The sequence below is a fragment of the Chiroxiphia lanceolata genome, chromosome 8 (genome assembly GCF_009829145.1).
Source record: "Chiroxiphia lanceolata isolate bChiLan1 chromosome 8, bChiLan1.pri, whole genome shotgun sequence".
Taxonomy (NCBI): Eukaryota; Metazoa; Chordata; class Aves; order Passeriformes; family Pipridae; genus Chiroxiphia; species Chiroxiphia lanceolata.
In genome coordinates this window covers 19,119,203-19,128,212 of record NC_045644.1, presented here as the reverse complement: position 1 = coordinate 19,128,212, position 9,010 = coordinate 19,119,203, and the positions used below count along the sequence as shown (strand labels likewise).

Sequence of the window (9,010 nt, the reverse complement as noted above, 5' to 3'; positions counted from 1 at the left end):
AGAGCTCAGTATGCTTTGTTTTGTGCTGGAAGAGGCAGCTGAGCCAAAATCTGGACAGAGGTGAGCTCCATAAGATTCTGGCTCTTAGGCATCTCAAAGTCCAGTGAGGGAAAGAGAAGGAACAGGGTAGTTTCCCTAAAATGTGTATTACCCCTAACTGAGCTGAATGAGGGAATTTGGCTTTCCAGGCTGTATTGTGCAGGCCATTTTAGATGGTCACAACTGCTGTGGCTGTATGACCCCCAGTGCCTCTCATAATCGAAACTGAGGAACCTTCTGAAGAACACTAAGGCCCTCTTTCTCCTGCCTGCTAACCTGTTATGTTTCTTTCCAAGAACATCGTCACAGTTTGTATTTATATGCATATCTTTTTCCTTTTTGGTGGTGATGGGGCATGAAGGGGATCAGATCCTCTGAACTTGTGGGTGCCAACAAGAATTTTCCTACCACCTGTGATCTATGTGCATTTTCCTTTGGAACCATGTAGGAATTGTTGGCTTCACTAAGTCTTATGCTTTAAAGAGAAGTCTTATGACATTTGTGTTTGTTTTTTCCCCTTGATGACCTAGATCATGGAGTCATTCTGCTTATGAAGTAAAAAATGCTTTTATCTGGGGAAGAAAATCTGCACATATTATTTCAAGCAACAATACTTTAATGCCTCACTGAAAAACAAATACTTTTTTAATGAATCTTACAGTTTTGAAGAAAGACCTCTCTTATTTTCACCATTTGATACCAGCAACACTGAACCTTATAGAGTATATAGGGAGTTCTAGGAGGTTCAGTGAATTATCCGTAATATGTTTGTCATATTTTAGATTTTCAGACATGAATTAACAGAAAAGCAAACTGGGTTTTAAACTCTTACTATCAGTTACTTAAAAGTAGAGTCTAACAAGCAAAAGCATAAGAGCAGTACTGTAGGTACTACAGAATCTTCTTTGTCCCTTTTAGGCCTTTCTGCCATTCCTTGAAAATAACAGTTAAGAGGTGGTGAATTTATAACTAAAACAAGATTTTACTTCTGAGGGAGAAAGTAATTAGCCACTGGGTGTGGAAGTATTTTCCATTAGCAATTTTTTAAACTCAGACTTGAATGCAACTATGCCTGTAGGGACTGCTTGACTGGGAGAAACCACAAGTCTTCACTACAGAGAGATTTCTATAATCAGCTGCTCTAAGACTCATTTCTTAGTCAAGGAAATACAGGAAACAAGGACCATTGATGCAATTAAGGAGTCAGAAATTTCTGTGTGCTTTCTCAGGGCTCTGTGTGCTATTCTGCTTTGCAGCAGGGCCAGGCAAAAGGTAGGGCTGCCTCTATACAGCAGGACTAAAGTTACTAAACCTGAGCCATGGTAGGTAGGTACACCTATTCCTAAGAGCATGAGATGGCAATGATATTGGAATTTGATTTCTCTCCATTAATCCTTCATTACAGCAGGACTGTTCAAGATTAACTTCCCTCTAAGGAATCTTTTTTAGAGAAGAATTAAAGTAATCCCGCTTACTGAACTGCTTAGAAACAAGAATTGTTCCTGGGGGCCCCTGCAGTTTTGTCTAGATTTTGGGAAACCAAAGAGGGTTTGGCTTTACAGATACATTTTGAAATTCATTGTTGTTTTTTTTTCATCCTTTTACCTTCATCTGTTTTTTTTTAATTGGGAGAAAAATTATGAGCTACAATTAACAGACAAGAAATAGAACAATATTGAGAAGGCAAATGGATCAGGAAAAGAGTCATAATTAAAATATGGGCTTTTTAGATTGGAAGTTAATGTTCACCTGATCAGTCCTGCTACCCTCCTGCATTATGGCTTGAATTCCTTACAGTAGCCTCAAAGGTGCAAATTTTCCCACTAGTTATAAAACAAATAACAAGTAGAATGTTCAGATGGCCTTTCAAGTTCATAGCAAAATTGTGGTCCCAGATGTCTTTGCAACTCAGGCAGTGCAAAAGAGCTCCAGCTATTAGTTTACTAAGTCTGGCAAAGTTGGATACCAGAAGTAGTGGACATTCAATAGCATGAGCTGCACCACAAACTGAACAAGGCTGGTTGATGTGTGAGCAAATGCATCGTGTGGGTTGTGATCATGTCTGCCTAGTGAAGGAGAGAAGGAATGTTCTGTAGGTGACAGAGGTTTGTGCTTCCAATCCTATAGTCACTTCCTGTTCATGTGTGTGTAAGCAGGGCTTGTCATGGGCGTGCATGACAATGAATGCTGATGGGAGGGAGAAAAGAAGAGTAATTTGATTCTGGATCAGATGACAAGGTCGTACAATGTCCACCTTGCATTTTAAATGTTGGTTGTTTCTGTGGACCTGTCAAAGTGAGATGTTTATGGCAGGAAGAGAAACTATTATTCCATCAGAAAATGAAGCATTGGAAATACAATGATACTGGTTTTGTCATTGACCTACCTGAGGGAAAAGAGAAGTTCCCAGAAGAAGAGAAGGTATTCGTGATAACTGTAGAGATGACTTTTGTTGATGTAGCAAACACAACACTGCAGTGTGCAGGGCACAAGACTAACCAGGGTTACCTGCCGAGTCACAGGAATAATTCATGAGCTAATTCCTGAGCTGAATCACCCTATGACTGTAGTCAGCTTGTCAGGGCACCAACAAGTAAGGCCAAACTGTGTTTGTTCTTCTGCATGCCCTTGGCTGCTGTGTACACTGTAGGGACCAATGTGCAATCCCAGCTACACAGGCTGGGACAAACAGGCTTTACTATTTTTATGGACAAAGATCTCTTAAGTACAATCTCACTTGTGAGAGCTGGTGCAATGGAAACCAGCTGCCATGTTTCCCTATGAGCAAGGTTGCAGAAATAAGGCACTAGGCCGGAGGTTCATTGATACTGGTCAGGATTCACTTTCCCAGATCAGGGATTTGTTCACCGTAAGGCCAAGTCATTTTGCATCCATGTGTACTTCAGTGTCTGTAAGAAAGCCCATAAATAATGCTCTCAGAAGAAAAATTATTTGAAACCCTCCATGAAAGGTGCTATGCAAGCCCAAACTGCCATAGTCAAACCAGCCCCAACAATACCTCATGGAATTTGTGCCTTTCACATTTGTTCTGAGGCTATGGGGAACAATGCCCTTTCAGGACAAGAGATGTCTGCAATTCATGGTGAATTTCCCTCCCTTCTCTCATTAAAATCCATTCATTTTCAGTTCAGCCTCTTCATTCTCAAAAATACGTCTTGGATATTTGTCAACTTCTATTCATCTTACTTAGTCTGTGCATCTAATCTCTTTGAGACTAAACATTCCCTCCAATGGCAGACCCTTAGGAGTGTTATTCTGCCAATTGGGACGCATAAGGAGAGCCTCTTGGCAAGCTGGCTTATTCTTGGGGAACAGAGAGACATTTTTGATTAGTGAGACCTCAGGCATTTATGCTGTGCAGGACACCACAATGCTCAGCACTCAGTGAAAGTCAGAAGAGAACCAACCACTGCCTTGAAAAGCAAAATGCTTACTGGTAAATGTTTTTTCAAAATGGGTATTGGAAAGCTGGCTTCAGTGCCCAGTTTAGTTCACTACTCCCTGTGCAGTTTCAGGCAGGCCACTTCATCTGAGTCTGTAGCCTGGAAAGCAGTAACACAAACTTCCTTCTTCTGCGTGTTATTCTATCTGCTTCATGCTCTGACATGAGAAGAGCAGAACTGTGATGATGTTATTCCCTAGTAGTAAGTGGAGATTGACTCCTATCAGATTAAACTGGTCCAACTGTGAAATCATAGCAGCTTTGGCTCACTAGCAATTTAGCAGTGTTTCATCCACTGACAAAGAAAGACTCTGTCCTCAGCTCCTTACATTTGCTTGTTTACCCTGTTCTCTTTAAAAGGGAAAGAAACTGTCCGGGACTGCCTCTCAAGCAGGACGCTTCTACTGCCCTTCTACTGCCCTACCTCGAGAGATTCTTGAGACCTTAGTGACATCTGGTGGAAACTGGAAGGATCACAAGACTTTTGTGATCACCGAAGTAGTTTATAAAAACAAATTTTCAAAATAGTCCCCGAAAAACAAACAACAAAAATGTATTGATTTTATTCTCAGAACCACAAGAGTAAAAAATCAAAGCACGATGTTATAATGATACATACCAAATATTGTATAGTTTGGGGATCAAAGTGCTTGAAATGCCGATGGGACAGAACAGAGCTGAAATATGAGGAATTTGGCAGTGGATTTTTGCAGGCATGTAAATTATCAGCCTGGTCAAAATACCAGTATAAAAACCAAATTATGTGGGTCACATTTGCTCATCATGCAGTGCCAGGCCCCTGTGATATAACCAGTCTCCATCATGTTTAAACTTTGCACAAAGCACGTGTATGCCTTCGCCTGGAATGTACCACTGTGGGTTTGTTCCACAACCCTCTTGTGAGCAGTTAGATTTGTGTGCCCAGATGAGGTGTGGGTCTGGCAATGGACCTAGTCAATGTTATGGCTAATTCTGATAAGGAAAGAGAAAAGGTGTTGCATGAAGTTCATATGAATTATCTCGTTTGATCTACACGCATATGCATGTGAATGGGTTTTTCCATTCTTTTCTAGATCTTTTAAATCTTATAAACATAACCACTATTGCTTTTCCTCTCATTTCTGTAAGTGCGCTTTTTGGATCTGGCTGTGTACAGCATTTCTGCAGCTTCACAAGATGGAGCAAGTATTAACCAACAAGATTTTCTCCCAGTGTCTTTTAGATATCGAAACAGTACATCCCCTGGATGACAGAGCATTCCCTGTATTTGCCAAAGGTTTTGTGAGGCCTTTGATAAAGGGGAAAAATCTGAAATATTACTAATCAGTCTCCTTTTCCCCTTCATCCCTTTTTAGAATTTGTAGTGGAAAAGAATGAATTTAGAAGGAGGAAATCAGTAAAATGATGGTCAAAGTTTTCAGAAGCGACTGTGAAGGCTACAGCACAGATCCAGCTGCTGCTGAGAATCCAGAATGCGGATACACATTGAAGAGTGCTGAACTGGGATCTTAAAGCTACTGGTAAGTTTAAACAATTGTAGCCTGGTGCTACAACTTACCCTCTCATTCTCTGGTAAGAAAGAATTAGGTTAGAGGACAAAGGAGGGTGGATTTTCAGCCTACCAAGTCCAAAGTGGATACCCTCTTTGCTACTTAGGAGAAAATTTTTCAGTCTAAGGATTCATGTTGTCTGCCCCGAGCTCCTCAGACTTCTGGCTCCCTTCACATGCAAGCTCATCTCTGTGGTGGTGTCATGATGTATATTATCACTGCTGGTAACCTTATTAGCAGAGCCAATTGTCCAAAGACCTTCATAGATGAGGCTGCTTGCTATTGTATGAGCTCTAGCCCTATTGTTCATGACAGCACTAGGTGACCTAATTCACTCCAGTGGGTCCATCACACATGTCCTCACACCCTCTGACAGTCCGTTGTCGCCATCCGTCCTGTCAGTGCTCTGCGAGCCCTCGCTTCGTGTTCATACAAGCACAAAGCTACACACAGGTGGGGCCCTTACCAAAAGGAGTACCAGTCAGTGGGGATTTACATGGCACAGGACATGAGCCTAAAGCTACTTGGACATACCTTAGGCCTTTAACATAGCAGACTATATGGAGTCTTTGGAGTTTAGTGTTGAGTAAACCCATTATTTTAGCTTCCCTGACCAGCACTGGAGGATGATAGAGTTCTACTGATACTGAGAAACTCGTGGAACTAATATGAAAGGGTAATAAGCCATTAAATCCATACACACAGAGAAAGCCATGTTCAACACCATGCTATACACATGCCATCTTCTGGGGCAGAAAGATTGTCCTACACAGACAAGAATGAAGATAAATTCCCCACTTACAAAGTCTCTGGTAGCTGTAAAAGGTTGAATGTTTTTGATTCTTTTCTGTAGAGAGCAGTGTTATGTACATGCACTCACACACAAGCACACACGTTGTAACTTGCTTTTGTGTAGATTAGTCTCTGATTTGGCAGAAGGTGAGAACAAAGAAAAAAGAACATTACTACAAGAAGTTAAAGAAAGGTGGGAATTCTCCCTGCTTGCCCCATTTCCTGTATGATTTGTTGGCAGCCTGCATCCATCATCAGCCTGCTCCTGTGTCTAGTGAATGCATCCACACTATTACAGATGCCCTTCCCAATCTTGCCAGTTTCCTCACAGACCAGTAGAGATCATGTATGTTTGTGATATGAGATTGATTGGGAATGAGTATATTCTATCTCTTCCAGAAGCCAAGACAGTTGCAATGCACAGGCTTGGCCCTGCCTGAGCTGTTGAAGAAGTAGTTGAGAATTAAAAGCAGATCGGTCACATCCCAGACAGTGTTCAAAAAACAGCCTGACAGGAAGAGAAGTGCTGACATTTTGGAGGGAAACCACAAAGGGAATTGAACATGTGCAAACCCTGTGGCTGAAATCTGTGGAGAGGACAGGGTGTCCTCCCTTTGGTGGGCAGAAGGGCAGCCAGAATGTATCTCACAAACACATTAGTTACAAATCATTTTGGTGTAAATGGTGGAAAAGAAGAGATGAGGGTGTGATTAAGGTTTACCAACATTGCATCGGTAAGAAGCAGACAAGTGAACAATACCAAATGTGCTTTGATTATGGGCCAGCCTCATCTATCAGAGCAGAGTGGTAGAAGTGAGGTGTGCAAACCTGTTACTTTATTGACTGAAGAGCTGAGAGGGGAGAACTGTTGACAAAGGGGAACTAAAAAAGTTCTATTGAATGAATATTTTTAACATGTTTATTTGTTGTTTGTGCTCCCAGTTTAATCTGTGTCCTCAGAACTCCAAGGAAGTAATTGAGCTTCATCAGGTGCTTTGATAGAGCTCAAAACAATGTTATGTAAGTCCCCAGAAGGACTCTTTGCGTAATTGAACCTGGCCTTTTGAGCCACTGACAAAGCCTAACAGAAGAACAGAACCCAGCAGCCACCCAGCTCTTAGCTAGGGATCTAAGTGAATGTTGATGAGAAGGGGAGTAGGTGGGGAAGTCTCTATGAGATTAGAAATCTCAGCAGGAGCTGGCATGGAATGCTTTGGAAGGAGATGCTCTTGCCTAGAGCAATATTGCTCTGAAGGAGCCGGGCAGTTGTATTGAGCTGAGTGGTGTGGTCATCCCAGTGCTGCTGGCATTCCAGGCTTTGTCTGGGCTCTGACTATGGGAACAGTTTTCAAACTTTTGATCTAAAATTGCTGTCAAGCAAAAGGAATGATGCTCAGTCTGTGCTAAGTGACTCAAGTTAGGTGATGCTAGCAGAATTTCTAGCTGTCAAATAACTACTTTGTCCCTACTCACTTTTCCAATGATACATTAGCAGAATCCTACTCTTTCCCCTAGTGAAATGTTTCCCTCAATGATGCAGCAATAATTTCCTAATAATAGAGATAGATATATGCTACATGTATCCTAACTCACGCACAGAGGTGAAGAGGAATGTGTGGTAGCTGAAAAGTGCAAGAATGAATAATATTTTATGCTTCACTTTTCCTTGAGTACTCACTGGACACTTCACAAGCATTGCCTGTGACTCATGCGTCTTCTTTAAGACAGCAAAGCAGTAGACAAGGAAAATGAGGCATGATACTGTCAAGAAACTTATCTTACAATAAATTATCCATATGGTGAAGAGAGGAACCCAGGAGTTCTGGAGGAATATGTGTAATGCTATTACAAGTTAAATAAACTAACATTTTATTTCTTAGATCTACTGAAAGTCAAAATTTCCCAAGAGTCTTTCAATTATTTCATTTTAAGATTAAAAAAAAAAAAAAGGTCAGAAAGCATTGTCCACGCTCCTGTTGAATACTCAACTACAAGTTTTGCCTGGTTTCAGTGGATAAAAAAGGATGAAGGCAGTATAGTTTAATGAGAGACCAAGGCTCATTTCCTGCTTCTGGAATGATGCCAGCCTCTTGAGCATGTTACCAGGATGGTTCCTTTGACGACATAGTGCTAAACCTGCAGTAAAGTCAGGAGCAGTAAAACCAAGATCTGAGTGAGGTTTGAGATTTTCTTATGAAGACTCAGTTTTGATCCATTGTTTCACCCAGCATTTCTGAAAGTGTGTGAGCTAAGTTTCTGTCTGCTACAGGTGCACTTTGGTTACCTTTTGTGGCGAGACTGCAGGCCTGGCATGTTTTCTCCTGATGCTGTAGCCCAAGCTCCTGCTTTATCAGCACTTTTACACATACAATAACAGCAGTTTCCTTGCACTCTTAGTGGGGATTTGCTTTGTGAATACTAGTGTTGCTATAGCTACATTTCCCTAATGTTCATTATTTCTCATAGTGTCCTTGTCACTCATCCAAAGATGCCGGCATTAAGCAAGCTCACAGCAGTCGTTTCTGCCTTGGGAGCTATTGGTAGGTGTACTGAATGAGCCAAGAGGTACTACAGCTCGTGCTTTGCCTGGGATAAATCTGCTTCAGTCATGAAGGAAGTGGTAATGGGAGTTAGTTAGGAGCTTTTTTACAGCAGTGTGACGGGAAAGGAAAGCCTACAATCACTGGCATGCCTTTCAAAGAAGGTTGAACAGGAAGGAGGAGAAGGAATTGTCATCCCTCAAGAGAACAAATGCAGGGAGGGGAGGGAGCACAGGCAACTTCAGTTAATTGCTCAGTTGTGTAATGAGCTGGGGTGCTGGACAGCTACTGTATAGTCCCTATTGTGTCTGTCGCCTGGTTGGGGGTGTACTGCTCTCAGGCATTTTAGCTGCTTTTTGTTTTTTTGGTTTTGAATGGTTCAATGAGCAAGCTAAATAACACTGTAATTCAGAGCAGGATTGCAAAAAGTTCACTGTCCCTCAGGCGTGCATGTGTAGCTGCTGCTGTGCAGAAAAGGCAATGAATTCTGAACAGCCACCTACTTCATATGGGAGGACACTGAAGAGTTAAGACTAACCAAAAAAGATCTCACAGACTGGCATCCAAGAGATGGTCAATACTCTGCATCTTCACTTAAACTCCCATATTGATCAGTCCTTAAGCGC

General features: G+C 41.7%; 1 protein-coding gene across 1 annotated transcript in view; it reads left to right on the top strand.

Moving 5' to 3' along the window:
• The first annotated feature begins 4,998 nt into the window (after positions 1–4,998).
• Positions 4,999–9,010, top strand: part of MAPK8 (mitogen-activated protein kinase 8) — a 137,352-nt gene continuing 133,340 nt past the window's right edge. Inside the window, exon 1 of the mRNA XM_032695368.1 lies at positions 4,999–5,022. The gene's annotated coding sequence lies outside the window, so the exon portion shown is untranslated. The remainder of the gene's footprint in view (positions 5,023–9,010) is intronic.